Source organism: Bubalus bubalis, chromosome 20 (assembly GCF_019923935.1).
Source record: "Bubalus bubalis isolate 160015118507 breed Murrah chromosome 20, NDDB_SH_1, whole genome shotgun sequence".
Lineage (NCBI taxonomy): Eukaryota > Metazoa > Chordata > Mammalia > Artiodactyla > Bovidae > Bubalus > Bubalus bubalis.
The window spans coordinates 23,215,555-23,230,740 of record NC_059176.1 but is presented as its reverse complement, the minus strand read 5'-3'; the positions used below and the strand labels follow the sequence as shown (position 1 = coordinate 23,230,740).

The following is a 15,186-nucleotide window of genomic DNA, read 5'->3' as shown; positions in this document are numbered from 1 at the left end:
TTATTTTCTCCTAGAAAATAGGAACCATTTTACTCAACATATGTTCCACTTTGCATTAAACTAAAAGAAATTTAAGTCAGTCATTGCCTAAATGGTGTACTCTGCTTATCTCAATTGCCATAAAACATGTAAATACCATATTTTGCACTTTTTTCCTTGCAAGTTGTTTCCGGTTCTTCAGAAAGTAGATGCAGTTTAAATAGTAAATGTCATAAAATGCTAAGTATCTCACTGCTCCTGAAACAATTACTTATTGATGTTTATCATTAAGATATGCACTAGGCACCCTGAGGGATTAAAAATAACTATGATGTAGCACCTGTTCCTTAGTGAGTTTGTGGTCAGGTAGAGAGACACAGGAAAAAAATAAATAACTGCAGTACAAGACCTCAGCAGAAAGCATCACAAGGGAAGTGCAAGGTCTCATGCATTTTCTGCAGAGAACTAGGTTCTCTGGATGGGCTATTGGGGATTTAAATGCAGACAGCCCAGTTCCGGGGCCTGTATTCTTAATCATGGCTCTCAACTATGCTCACTGAGGTTGGTATAGATTTAGCATTGGTAAATATTATATGGTAGAAATTTTTCATCTGGTATTTTTAAATGTTTTTCCAGTTTTATTGAGAAATAACTGGTATATACCATTGTATAAATTTAAGGCATACAGCATGACAGTATGGTTTACATGCTGTAAAATGATTACCACAATAGGTTCATCTAACATTCATCTTTTTTTCAGCATTCAATAGGTTATTATTTTTTACTGAAATATAATTGCTTTACAGTATTTCATCTCAGATGTTTTAATGTAAATTATCCAAATGCTTTGTCTTCTACAGAATTATTAATGGCTCTGCTGAGCTTATAAGCTTTCTCTGCATATAGGTCTGGTCTTCAGGATTATACCTGGTCAGACTTTTAAGATCTTGTTTTAAAGATGTTACATGTAAAGAAAGAGTGCATATTCTTCCCTACTTCCTATGTTAGAATTTTGGGAAAGCTATTTCTCTGTACCTTGTCTGTAAAATGAGCTTAATAGGAGTATCTACAATATAGTGATGGTGCTGAGGGTACAAACATGCGAAAAAGTAAGAAGAAAACTGAAGGCAGTTAGATAAAAAGCAATATTCAGATAAAACTATTACAAACTGTATATAACAATACTAGTAAATATAGTGCATATAGTGAATATAGTTGGAGAAGGCAATGGCAACCCACTCCAGTACTCTTGCCTGGAAAATCCCATGGACAAAGGAGCCTGGTAGGCTGCAGTACATGGGGTCGCTAAGAGTTGGACACGACTGAGCGACTTCACTTTCACTTTTCCTTTCATGCATTGGAGAAGGAAATGGCAACCCACTCCAGTGTTCTTGCCTGGAGAATCCCAGGGATGGGGGAGCCTGGTGGGCTGCCGTCTATGGGGTCGCACAGAGTTGGACACGACTGAAGCGACTTAGCAGCAGCAGCAGCAGTGAATATAGTATATGTCTATGTACAAACGTGTCTGTGTTAGAGTTAAAGGCTAGTCCATAATCTTTTGGTACAGTCCTTCCATTTAAGTCTACAATTCAGAAACCATGGTGCAGCAAGAGAGCTGCAGTGATTATTTGCATTTTTTAAATGGTAATACCTATGATGAAAAATTGGTAGTACCTACTAAAGCTGAACATTTCTATGATTCTTAGTTAATTTACCCTCATCATTATATACCCTACAGAAATGTTCACATGTTCACCAAAAGACATTTATAAGAATATTCATAACACCACTATTTATAATCAGTAGAAACTGGACACTACCCATATACTCATCAATGTAAACTGTAGTTTATTCATTTAACACTAGACATTAGTTATAATGAACAGATCACAATTGAATGTAACAACATGAATGACTTTAACAGATACAATGCTGAACAAACAAGCCAGATACAAAAGTAAGCATGCTCTTTGAATCAAAATCAAGTTCAAAAGCAGAAATACTAGGAAGTTAGAAGTTAGGACAATGGTTTCTTCGGGATATGTTAATACTAATTGGAAGGAGTTACAAGGGTGTTTTTAATGGTCTAGTAACATCTAGAGCCAGACATCCTGGAATGTGAAGTCAAGTGGGCCTTAGAAAGCATCACTATGAACAAAGCTAGTGGAGGTGATGGAATTCCAGTTGAGCTATTTCAAATCCTGAAAGATGATGCTATGAAAGTGCTACACTCAATATGCCATCAAATTTGGAAAAACTCAGCAGTGGCCACAGGACTGGAAAAGGTCAGTTTTCATTCCAATCCCAAAGAAAGGCAATGCCAAAGAATGCTCAAACTACCGCACAATTGCACTCATCTCACACGCTAGTAAAGTAATGCTCAAAATTCTCCAAGCCAGGCTTCCGCAATATGTGAACCGTGAACTTCCTGATGTTCAAGCTGGTTTTAGAAAAGGCAGAGGAACCAGAGATCAAATTGCCAACATCTGCTGGATCATGGAAAAAGCAAGAGAGTTCCAAAAAAACATCTATTTCTGCTTTATTGACTATACCAAAGCCTTTGACTGTGTGGATCACAATAAACTGTGGAAAATTCTGAAAGAGATGGGAATACCAGACCACCTGACCTGCTTCTTGAGAAACCTGGATACAGGTCAGGAAGCAACAGTTATAACTGGACATGGAACAACAGACTGGTTCCAAATAGGAAAAGGAGTAGGTCAAGGCTGTATATTGTCACCCTGCTTATTTAACTTCTATGCAGAGTACGTCATGAGAAACGCTGGGCTGGATGAAGCACGTGCTGGAATCAAGATTGCCAGGAGAAATATCAATAACCTCAGATATGTAGATGACACCACCCTATGGCAGCAAGTGAAGAGGAACTAAAAAGCCTCTTGATGAAAGTGAAAGAGGAGAGTGAAAAAGTTGGCTTAAAGCTCAACATTCAAAAATCTAAGATCATGGCATTTGGTCCCACCACTTCATGGGAAATAGATGGGGAAACAGTGGAAACAGTGTCAGACTTCACTTTTTTGGGCTCGAAAATCACTGCAGATGGTGATTGCAGCCATGAAATTAAAAGACGCTTTACTCCTTGGAAGGAAAGTTATGACCAACCTAGACAGCATATTCAAAAGCAGAGACATTACTTTGCCAACAAAGGTCCATCTAGTCAAGGCTATGGTTTTTCCAGTGGTCATGTATGGATGTGAGAGTTGGACTGTAAAGAAAGCTGAGTGCCGAAGAATTGATGCTTTTGAACTGTGGTGTTGGAGAAGACTCTTGAGAGTCCCTTGGACTGCAAGAGGATCCAACCAGTCCATTCTGAAGGAGACCAGTCCTGGGTGTTCTTTGGAAGGACTGATGCTGAGGCTGAAACTCCAATACTTTGGCCACCTTGTGTGAAGAGTTGACTCATTGGAAAAACCCTGATGCTGGGAGGGACTCGGGGCAGGAGGAGAAGGGGACGACAGAGGATGAGATGACTGGATGGCATCACCAACTCGATGCACATGAGTTTGGGTGAACTCCAGGAGTTGGTGATGGACAGGGAGGCCTGGTGTGCTGCGATTCACAGGGTTGCAAAGAGTCAGACACAACTGAGTGACTGAACTGAACTGAACATCTGTTTCTTGCTCCTAGTTAGCTGGTCATAGGCAATTGGTAAATATTCATCAAACTGTACAGTTAAGAAATGTACTTTTCTTGTCCTGGCTATTATAAACAGTGCTGCGATGAACATTGGGGTACACATGTCTCTTTCCCTTCTGGTTTCCTCAGTGTGTATGCCCAGCAGTGGGATTGCTGGATCATAAGGCAGTTCTATTTCCAGTTTTTTAAGGACTCTCCACACTGTTCTCCATAGTGGCTGTACTAGTTTGCATTCCCACCAATAGTGTAAGAGGGTTCCCTTTTCTCCACACCCTCGCCAGCATTTATTACTTGTAGACTTTTGGTTTGCAGCCATTCTGACTGGTGTGAAATGGTACCTCATAGTGGTTTTGATTTGCATTTCTCTGATAATGAGTGATGTTGAGCATCTTTTCATGTGTTTGTTAGCCATCTGTATGTCTTCTTTGGAGAAATGTCTATTTATAATAGCCAGGACATGGAAGCAACCTAGATGTCCATTAGCAGATGAATGAATAAGAAAGCTATGGTACATATACACAATGGAGTATTACTCAACCATTAAAAGGAATACATTTGAATCAGTTCTAATGAGGTGGATGAAACTGGAGCCTATTATACAGAGTGAAGTAAGCCAGAAAGAAAAACACCAATACAGTATACTAACACATATATATGGAATTTAGAAAGATGGTAACAATAACCCTGTGTACGAGACAGCAAAAGAGACACTGATGTATAGAACAGTCTTATGGACTCTGTTGGAGGGGGAGAGGGTGGGAAGATTTGGGAGAATGGCATTGAAACATGTAAAATATCATGTATGAAACGAGTTGCCAGTCCAGGTTCGATGCACGATACTGGATGCTTGGGGCTGGTGCACTGGGAAGACCCAGAGGGATGGTATGGGGAGGGAGGAGGGAGAAGGGTTCAGGATGGGGAACACATGTATACCTGTGGCGGATTCATTTTGATATTTGGCGAAACTAATACAATATTGTAAAGTTTAAAAATAAAATAAAAATTAAAAAAAAAAAGAAATGTACTTTTCTTAATGTATGTTATTTTCCAAGAAAACACCCCCACAAAACATTATCCTCCCCTCACTGTCCCAACACCCAGGCCACATGTTCCTTAGCTTTGTGTGTCACTCTACCCAAGGCCAGGCATTCTGAGAACCCACCCAGAGTAAGTGTTAATAATCTTTCCCTCTGTAAGCATAATGCAAGTAGAGAGTATTGCTGCAAACCACTCTTAGAATCAATGTTTTCTTTGACTATGATTAGCTCATTGGTGCCACATGTTCCAGGGGGCATTAAGACATTTTTAAATGGCAAAATAATGAAAGAGTCATTTGATGGTAAAGCAAGTAAATAGCTTGTCTTTATTTTCCAAAAACAACCTGCAGCCACCCACCAAATTCTATTTTGAAATGTCATCGATGCTTGGAAGAAAAAACTATCAACTGACAACTATTATTTATACAAGACCCTATAAAGGGTATTAAAGATGTCAAGAGTGTTTTATCTACTAACCTGAAACCTGACCGCAGAGCCAACACATGCATTTCATGTTAGTGCTGCATTTAAGGGCACCTGGGCCAAAGTTATGTATTAAGTCAGTGAAAATGTATAATTCATGGGGTAACTGAAAAAGCCACTAGACAGGAAGATGGATGGATTGAACATTTTCTGTGCCACCAAATGGCTAATGATCAGGTAAACACCTCTGAGAAAAACAAGATCCAGAATTGTTCCACCCGTTCTCTGACCACCTCTTGCCTCTGGCATGAGCAGCCATTAGCCTGCTGAGGGTTCCTCCAGAAGACGGACCAGCTGCTGAGCCCCTGGGAGGCCACATGCTCCCTCCCTCCCTTCAGAGCCCAGTAAATAGCTCATTAGTCAGAGGCACCTGCTGTGGAAACCTGGCATGGGCAGAGCCAGGGCTCAAACCAAATTTGCTGATTCTGTGGCTGAGTCTCATAACTATTACACTATAGTGCTTCCTAATTTTAAAACACCTTTTTATGCCCTCATTTTACAAAGAGGAATAAGGACAGAGGCCAGACCAAGGAATTAATTATGATCCATATCCATTCCTTCCAATCCCTGCTCTGGATTCAACCAGCCATATGATCAGAGGCAGCACTCCATGCGACACATGTATGTGGAACTTCCAAATCCCCTAAGGATACTGCCCTCCAGAATATTACCTCCCCAATTATTTCATGTAAGTAGCCATCGTTCATACATCTGCACCTCATGCACACGCATGCACGCACGCACATGCATGCACACACACACACACACACACACACCACAATAAAAAGAATTCTGGAGACAGCAAAGGTCAGAGAAGCAAGTCTTCAGGTTCAATCCCATTTTGACTGACTTCCACAAGAAGCTCAGACAGCTCTTCAAAATTAACCTCTTGTTTTTGGTTCTTAGTTCCCATCTATAGCCAACATGGTATCTTGTTTAGTTTCTCATATTTATACCCTAAGAATTATGTCAATATCCATCCATTATATTTTATTAAATAGCCATGATTGGGTAGTAGAATGATACACAAACGTTTTTTTAAAAAAAACTATGAAACATAATGCAGCATCTGTTAAGAACTGAATTCACTTACCTAGTTATCATACATTTTAGTTTTTAAATACTGCACTTATGGATTAGATTTGCTTTATGTACATTTTGAAATTTACTTTCCCCTATAAATCAATATACTGTATACCTTTCATGTATATATATATGATGTGATTCAAATTTAAGATTTTTCAAAGCTAGACATACCAGTGCATGTGAAATTAAAGCACATTACACACAAAATGAAAAGAACTATAGCATAAAACACAGACAGTGTGTTCCTTGCCTAAATAAAATATAGTCATTGTATCCCTAGAATATTTTGTCTTTTTTCTTCTTAAAAAATAAAGCCCATTATCCACTTATTGAGTAAATAACAATGTAATTTTCTTAAAAAAAAAAAAAAAAACTGATAAGTAATGGAAATCGTACTGTGTTCTGGGCTTTAGCCCACCAATTATTCCAAAGATATTTAAGTTAAAAAAAAAATGCCAGTTATGAAAAACAATGTAAACTGTTCAGATAAACATGTTTACATTTAAATAACTGAATAATATACAGAGTATCACATTTGCCAAGTGTAGCTGTCCCCACTGTTGTCTCACTAATGATAGAGAACAGTCATTGGCCTACTTTTCTAAGCTTTTTGCAGTATTTTCAAATGTTCATGAAAAATTTCCTATATTAGTTTTAGTATTTTGTTTTGAAGTACGGGATGACCAAAAAGTTCATTTGGGGATGCCACCAGAAAACTTGAACAAACTTTTTGGCCAACCCAATATAATATCTCAATTTTCTCCCCTTAGCTCAAATCATACCCCATTCTTAAAATATTATATGTATGTAAAACAGCATGCATATTCATGTATTTATTAAACAACTTGCTAAAATAAGGTCCCTGTGAAAAGATTTACCAACACAGTACAAAATCAAGAAGGAAACCTCTAGCAAAATCTTTCAACAATTTGTTTTACTGAGTGGCAAAAACAGACAGCCAACAAAATTACATACTGTCCAAGATTATCAACAATTAGTTTCCTAAAACACTGTGCCAGAATCTCAGACAAACCTTAGCCAACATTATTTCCTTAATTCCTATTTTCCCCATATTTTAATGTTTCTAAAATGGGGATTATCTTACAAAGAACATATATATTTTATGTTAGTTCTCCTTTTAAAAAGGAAATAACTATACTAACTTGATGTCAGACGCAACAAGAGATAGAGGTTTAGAATCACAGAAATATAATAAATATAGTATTTACTCACCAAGGGTAATTCTAAGGTAAGTATTTTTTAATTTGCCATTTCTTCCAGTAATATGTGCTATATTTACAACTCACTGTACCCAAAGTGGAGCTCTCACAATCTCCCAAAATAAAGAAACGGCATAATCCTGCAACCAATCAATGTTTTTTAACATTTTTTTTCTACAGCGGCGACTAATGCCAAGTCATTTTATCACTTCCCAAAGTGAAGACACCAGAGAGTGATTTACAGATTAGAAAGATAGATGATACAGACCAAAACTTACTGAAAAGTAATGAGGTTAGTTGTCAAATCACCAGTATGAATTATCTGTTGCAGCAGGACTCTTATGAGATGACACGTTGTTATTTATTCCAAGAACTGGCCATTACACTAGCTTGGCCAGATTACACGCAGCACTTCCAAGAACTACTCATGCAAAAACCTTGGCTAAAAATTACCTCTAATAGTCTGGAACTTATTTTTTGGCATTAAAAAGCCAGAATTTTCAGACCACTCACCATAACTTGCCTAAGAAATCTATTTCTCTTGGTAAAAAAAAAAGTGCTCATTCATCTACCTTGATTTTACTGGCACACTTTAAGGGAAGAGTTAATTCATTTAATAATCATTTATCTCTTCAACCAAAGTATGACAATCACATTCAAAAAAGATACCGATCCATTTAAAACCTCTACCATCTCAAAGTTTCTGCATTTACTTCTAATTATTTTAAAGAATGTGTCTCTACAATTGCTACTCAAACTCCCAACATCACTTCTCACTCACCACACTCAAGTAAACCATCAGGCTTAAAGGACTGTACAGATTTTCAGATTGCTCAAAGCCAATCGCTGGAAGAGATGATCAAACCAGTTTCCAGGCTAGTCAATGCTCCAAAAATCATTGCATGTATTCTTTGCTCCAAAACAAGAATTTATTCTGCTGAATTACTGGACAGAATTTTAGACACTTGCATTAACTATCTTTATCCACATTTGTGGGAAAGTGCTATAGGTTAAATATATAATCTTGATGCTGCTCTGTACATATAGAACCCAACAAAGGAGGCTGGGATCAGGATGGGGGTGGGGGTAGAGGGGATGGAGTTTCAGCTATTGTAATAGATGTGGTACCCAAAGCTCATATAGTCTTCTGCAGCAACTGGAACCATGTCAATATAAAGTCCCCACCCACCTCTGCCATTTTTTTTTCCATTTTATATAATCCAAATTTTACTCTAAAGAGATATTTGTACAGAAAGGTAACGTTTGAAAAGGAAAAATCTGATACAGTTTTACCCAAATTGGTGTTTCTAGTTTGCATAAATTAAAAATAGAAAAGTTGAAAGCAAAGTAATGGAAATCAAGCTTGAAACTTTTACATATAAATCTGATTTTTCTGTTCTACCATTGAGTTTTAAACTATATCTTGTGATTACTCACCATATCTACCCAGTCTAACTGCTAAAGCAGCATCCCATGATTTTAACTACCTGGTGTAACGCAGAGAGAACCTTACAAAGAGGTACAGGCCATCCCCAATTAGGAGTTGATACTGGAGAAGGAAGAGAGGCTTTGATTAAGTGCTAATGTTCTGTGCCTTCTTCAAAGTTTTATTCCTCTAAGATTTATGTCTCAGTTATTTTATGGGCAAGTTAAAGGACTGTTTACAAAAACAATTTTATATCAAGAGGCAGCACATATATTTTCCTATTTCTAGTACAACATCTGTGTAACCAAAGGAATCCAGCAAACAACAAGTGACAATGGAAGACAATCTTAGTCCAGGAGAATAATTCTTTATAAACAGAAGTGCACAGAGATAAAACCTGCCAGAGGAACCCAGGGCCCAGGTGTAGGCAAGTGCACAGCAGGGCAAATATAAGCCTTTTCTTAGTTTGTCTCTCCAACACCTGTTCTCATTTCTCTCTTTCCTTTTTCTTAATCTCACTCCATCAGCGCCCATATGTATTCATTTACCTCAATGACAGGCTTGGTGCTTTTCCTTGGAAGTAAAGAATAAAGGATTTAGTTTAGAAGTCTTAGTTCAGAAAAATCTGGATAAGAGAAGGAAAAAAAAAGGTTTCCACTTGTCGCTTAGTGTTATTTTAGCATTGTTGGTGACATCTCTGAATTAGTGTTGGTGTCTAAACATAATGAAAACCCTGACTCGTTTGTGGCCCTCTAAACAAATTTCCCCCCAGTAAAAGCAACAACCTAGCCAGAGAATGCTCAGTGAAAGTTACAGACACACTGATGTCTTGACATGGTCCTCTCAGTGGTCCTACTAGTCCAGGTGTTAATGCTGAGAACACAGGATTGGACAGGCAAAATCAACCATAAATCCATGGTGCAGATAGCGGGAGATGCAGGGCTCAGGAAATATATCATACCTTTGTAGGTCTTACCAACTTAAGACATCTTGACATAATGTAAAAAATATCTCCAGTGCTCAGATAATCGTCTAGGTGAGTAAGAATTAAAATTTGAATAGAATGGTGGGTAGAAAACTCCAATTGAGTCAGAACATCTGGTTCAAATTTTAGTCTGCCACTCATTACCTGTGACTTTGGATGTACTGCTTCTCTTAGCCTTAATTTCCTTATCTGAAAATTGGGAAAATACAAGGACATACAGAACAGGATTGCTGTGAGGGTTGAGTAAGATGAAACATTGAGAAACAATAGCATAGTACTTGAAATGCAGTGGATACTCAATTGTTTTTACAAAAACTAACCACACTAATTCAACGATGTCACCAATGATGCCAATATAACATTTAGGGACAAATGAAAGCCTCTTTATATTTCTTCTCTTCTCTAGATTTTTCTGAATGAAGATTTCCCTTATAAAAGTTGTTTTTACAAAAACAACTTTCCTCTACTGTTGCTGTGTGCTATCAACTCATAATTTAAAATCTTTTTTCAGGGGATAGGGAGAAACTTACAGTTTTTCTGATATGGTCACTGCCTGGCATCTGCATTGCTTGAAATATTGCTGTTGTTGTGTAGTTGCTAAGTCATGTCCAACTCTTTTATGACCCCATGGACTGTAGCCCACCAGGTCCTTTGCTTGAAATATTAGGTCTCTCTTATCTCCTTTTGTTACATGTGAAATGATTTGAGGTTCATTCATACATTTAGTAAGGACCTACTTTCTTTGTCAACAGGCTTGCTGTCTAGCATGAGAAATGCAAATTATGAATTCAGGATGTAACACAGCAAGGCAGAGAGTGGTACACTGGCAGCATGAAGTCCATGAGCCTGGGGGAGCCTGGGAGGCTTCAGCAGGAAGCAGGACTTGGTCAGGCTTAAGGATCAGGAAAGGGATCTGCCAGGCGTCCAAGAGTAAGGGGAAGTCTTTCAGACAGAACCTAGAGAAATATCTAAACTTGATTTTTAAAATGTTTAAAATGCTCTTTTTAAAGGTGCTTAAATTCTAAATTTAAAGTGAGAAAAAAATGTATTAAAAAGCATAGACATCACTTTGCCAACAAAGGTCTGTATAGTCAAAGCTATGGTTTTTCCAGTAGTCATGTATGTGAGATGTGAGATCATGGATGTGAGAGTTGGATCATAAAGAAGGCTGAGCACTGAAGAATTGATGCTTTTGAATTATGGTGCTGGAGAAGACTCTTGAGAGTCATTTGGACTGCAAGGTGATTGAACCAGTCAATCCTAAAAGAAATAAGCTCCTGAATATTCCTTGGAAGGACTGATGCTGAAGCTTCAATTTTTTAGCCACTTGATGCAACAAGACAATTCATTGGCAAAGACCCTGGTGCTAGGAAAGATTGAAGGGACAACAGAGGATGAGATGGTTAGACAGCATCACTGACTCAATGGACATGAATCTGAGCAAATTCCAGGAGATGGTGAAGGACAGGGGAGCCTAGTGTCCTGCACTCCATGGGGTCACAAATAGTCAGACACAACTTAGCAACTGAACAACAACAAATTCTCAATTTTTATGTGTTCATATTAAACCACTCACAGATGTACACATTTTTCCCCAGAAACTCTAAATGAGATAATTTTAAAAATAATGGAGATATTTATGCTTTTGAGATTCATGAGAACTTCTAAATGAATAAGCAGTGATGAGAATAAATTGATCATATCAAGCATTTTACTTTTGAATACTTATTATTAACTGGGAGACACCACAGCAGACCCTTGATAACTGATGTATGCAAATACCTATAGAGGTCTTTGGTTTTCTCTCACAGTCTCATCCAGAATTACATCATCATTAAAATCATCATGATTTCAGAAGATAATATTTGCATGGTTTTTATGTGCTAAATACTGTCTCAAGTACTTGATAGATAAGAACCCATTTATTCCCCCAAATGGTGAATATTTATCATGCCAAAAGTCAATGGCCTTTTCGACTTTGCTAAAAATGCTTATTTGATGAGCAATTCTTATATTGGCTACAGCATTCCCAGAATAGATTTACAAATCATTTCTCTTTCTCTGTGGAGCATAATAAGCTCACTTCATACACCTAAATCATGGTGAAATAAACAAACATCACTTTTCAGAGGGTTTTACATTCTCACTTTTATCATACTCACCACTTGGCTCTTAGTTTTTTTTCTTCTGGACTACTTTTCACAAAGACAGCAAATCTTTACTCTTCACAAGAATTATCATATAGTGATGATCAAATTGGAATAACTAAATTGCCCTGAGAAGCTCTCACACTGTAATTGGCTGGGCTTACTTTCTAACCACAGTGATTTGCTCCTACCCAGTTTAAAAGAAATGCAAAGCCATGCTTCAGCAAAGTGACAAATTAGTACCCATCACAACTTTGGGACTATGCATGAAGAGTGAAGTCAAGGATATTAAATCCAAAGGTCTATTATTGTATATGACCACTGAAGTTAGGAGATAGCATGATGTACAGACTGCATAATGAGAACACAGCTGTAATATTTAGGATTAAAATTTAAAAGCTGCTGCTATCAAATGTCTTATGTTATCTTGCTATATACTTTTTACATGTAATTCACGTATTTCATCACACTTGCCATTAACCTACTATAAGAAAACTTCAGTACTATAACTTCTTCCTCTACCACCCTTAAGATGATTAGGAAATTAGAAGCTAAATTATATGGCCGAGTAATATCATGCCCACAAGTAATATAAGCTGTACATGCAGAAAGTAGTAAATAACTTTAAATTATCACTGAAAATTTAACCTCAATTTCAAGGCATTAACAGACATTTCATATTGTCTTTAGTACTGGTAAATATTAGTCAACTTCTGACTCTTATTTAGTTCATGATTCCATCATTTAGTACACAAAACATTTTTAGAACAGAGTCTGCACATGTGTGGTAGCCAAATTTCCCAATTTTAACAATAGGTATTTGGGACTTCCCTGGTGGTACAGTGGATAAGAATCCACCTGCCAATACAGGGGACACAGGCTTGATCCCTGGTCCAGGAAGATTCCATATGCTGCAGAACAACTAAGCCCGTGCCACAACTACTGAGCCTGCGTACTGCAGCTCTTGAAGCCCATGCACCCTAGAGCCTGTGTTCCACAAGCCAGGCAGAGAAGAGAAACCAGTACAATGAGAAGCTGCACACCCCAACAAAGAGGAGCCCCTGCTCATCACCACTCGAGAAAGCCTATGCACGGCAACAAAGACCCAACACAGCTCAAAGAGTAAAATAAACTAAAAAATAATACAAATAGTTGTTTGGGTTAAAGGACTCAATTTTCCTAATAGACCCACCACTTAGGACATTCAGTGTAAAACAACTGCTCTTGAAGTTAGGGATCATCACAAAGAATCCACAGTGCTGGGTATGTTTAACTTGTCATTCCTACTGTTGAAATGACAAAACTGATTTGATCATAAATAGTCTCCAAAGAAGGCCAGTGTACTCTGGGGACACGCCAACTTGGTCTAACCACCACGAACTTGGAACTCTGAGAGCACAGTATCAGACTGCTTGGGGGGATAGTTGTAGAATATAATGCTCAGAGTCTAGTTAAACAAAAGTTAAACTGCTTTGTAATTTAAAATATATACTCCAAGAACCCTAATAATTGGAGTCGTATTTGAAAATAAAAGCTTTAACAAATATGATTTTTAAAGACTTCTTGCCATTCAGAGCCACTATTCCATGGGTGTGATATGAAACACCAGGCTTTATCCTACTGAAATCTGAGAGGCAAGGAGCTCATTTTAAATATTCGTATGTCTGTGTTGGCTTTACAGATAAAGATCAATTCAATGACATTTTAGAAAAGTAGTTGTGTCTAATCCCCAGTGTCCTAGTCAACATTTCCTTTATTAATAGAACAGGATACACATGGCTGTGGGTGACCTCTTACTGGGTTTGTTCTGACTATGGTAGTAGCCTGCAAAGAACAGATGCTCTACAAAGTACACTGGGCTACTCCAAGGGAAAAAAATACTTTATGGAGCTCCTCATTATCATCCTCTATTTTAACCATCAAAGCTTCTTGAGCATTTACAGATTTGTTTTCAAGTCTCTTAATATATAGGTAATAATATATATTATTAGGTAACTAAAACAGACATTAAAACATTGATTTCCAGGGACTTCCCTGATGGTTTAGTGGCTAAGACTCCACGCTCCCAATGCAGGGGGCCGAGGTTCGTTCCCTGGTCAGGAAACTAGATCCCACATGCTGCAACTAAGACCTGCTGCAGCCAGACAAAAAAATATTAAAAATCAATAACAACAACACTGATTTCTAAAATGCCTTCCAAAACCTACCTTTAGTATTTTATTAACATATTTTTATACACAAAAGCATAATGCGATTTTCATAAAATATTTAACCCTCCCCAAACCAGTCACTCTTCAAAATTCTCATAAGTCACCTTATGAGACTATAACAAAAAAGCAAATAGTAATTAGGCCTCTACTTCTTTACTTTATGCTTTCCTGTTACCTTTCTTCTCTCTTTTCTTCCTTCATTTTTTAACTTCTCATTTTATTTCTCTTAAATATCTGAATTTTATTTTGCTTTTTCATTTCTAGAATGATTTCATATCTTTTTTTACAGAAAACCAAAAAATGGAATGGCTAATAAACATGAAAAAATGCTCAACATCATGGATAACAAGAAAGTACAGTAAAATAACACTGAGATTACATTTTCCCCTTTCAGATTGTAAAGCATAACATAAATTGATGAGTCCAATGTTAGGAAAATTGGCACTCTAATACCTGGTTAACCGGTATAGTTCTTTTCAAGGGCAGCAGTTTCTATCTGAACTCAAAATGTGTATACGTTTTGATCGATAAATTCTACTTCTTGAAATCCTATAGAAATACTTGAAAAATTATGTAATAATATACTTAATAATTACCACATATGTAAATTTTGATTAAATTATAGTACAGCTATACTATCATGCAACTTTAAAAAAATAATGAAGTAATTCTATATTATAGATATGGAAGAATTCTCATAATTTGGTTTTAATGGAAAAAAAACAGAATTATATTCATAATATGCTGCTGCTGCTGCTGCTAAGTCGCTTCAGTCATGTCCGACTCTGTGCGATCCCATAAACGGCAGCCCACCAGGCTCCCCCGTCCCTGGGATTCTCCAGGCAAGAACACTGGAGTGGGTTGCCATTTCCTTCTCCAATGCATGAAAGTGAAAAGTGAAAGTGAAGTCGCTCAGTCGTGTTCGACTCTTCGCGACCCCATGGACTGCAGCCTACCAG

The 15,186-nt window shown here is 37.5% G+C and overlaps 1 protein-coding gene across 7 annotated transcripts in view; it reads right to left on the bottom strand.

Moving 5' to 3' along the window:
- Nucleotides 1–15,186, bottom strand: part of SLC25A21 (solute carrier family 25 member 21) — a 519,679-nt gene that overhangs the window by 356,861 nt on the left and 147,632 nt on the right. The window contains exon 1 of one of the 7 annotated variants that reach the window (XM_025271365.3): nucleotides 7,738–10,933. The exons of 4 other annotated variants lie outside the window; for them this stretch is intronic. The gene's annotated coding sequence lies outside the window, so the exon portion shown is untranslated. Of the gene's footprint in view, nucleotides 1–7,472; nucleotides 7,630–7,737; nucleotides 10,934–15,186 lie in introns of those variants that run through there. 2 more of the 7 variants (XM_044932759.2, XM_044932761.2) reach the window with 2 other exon arrangements.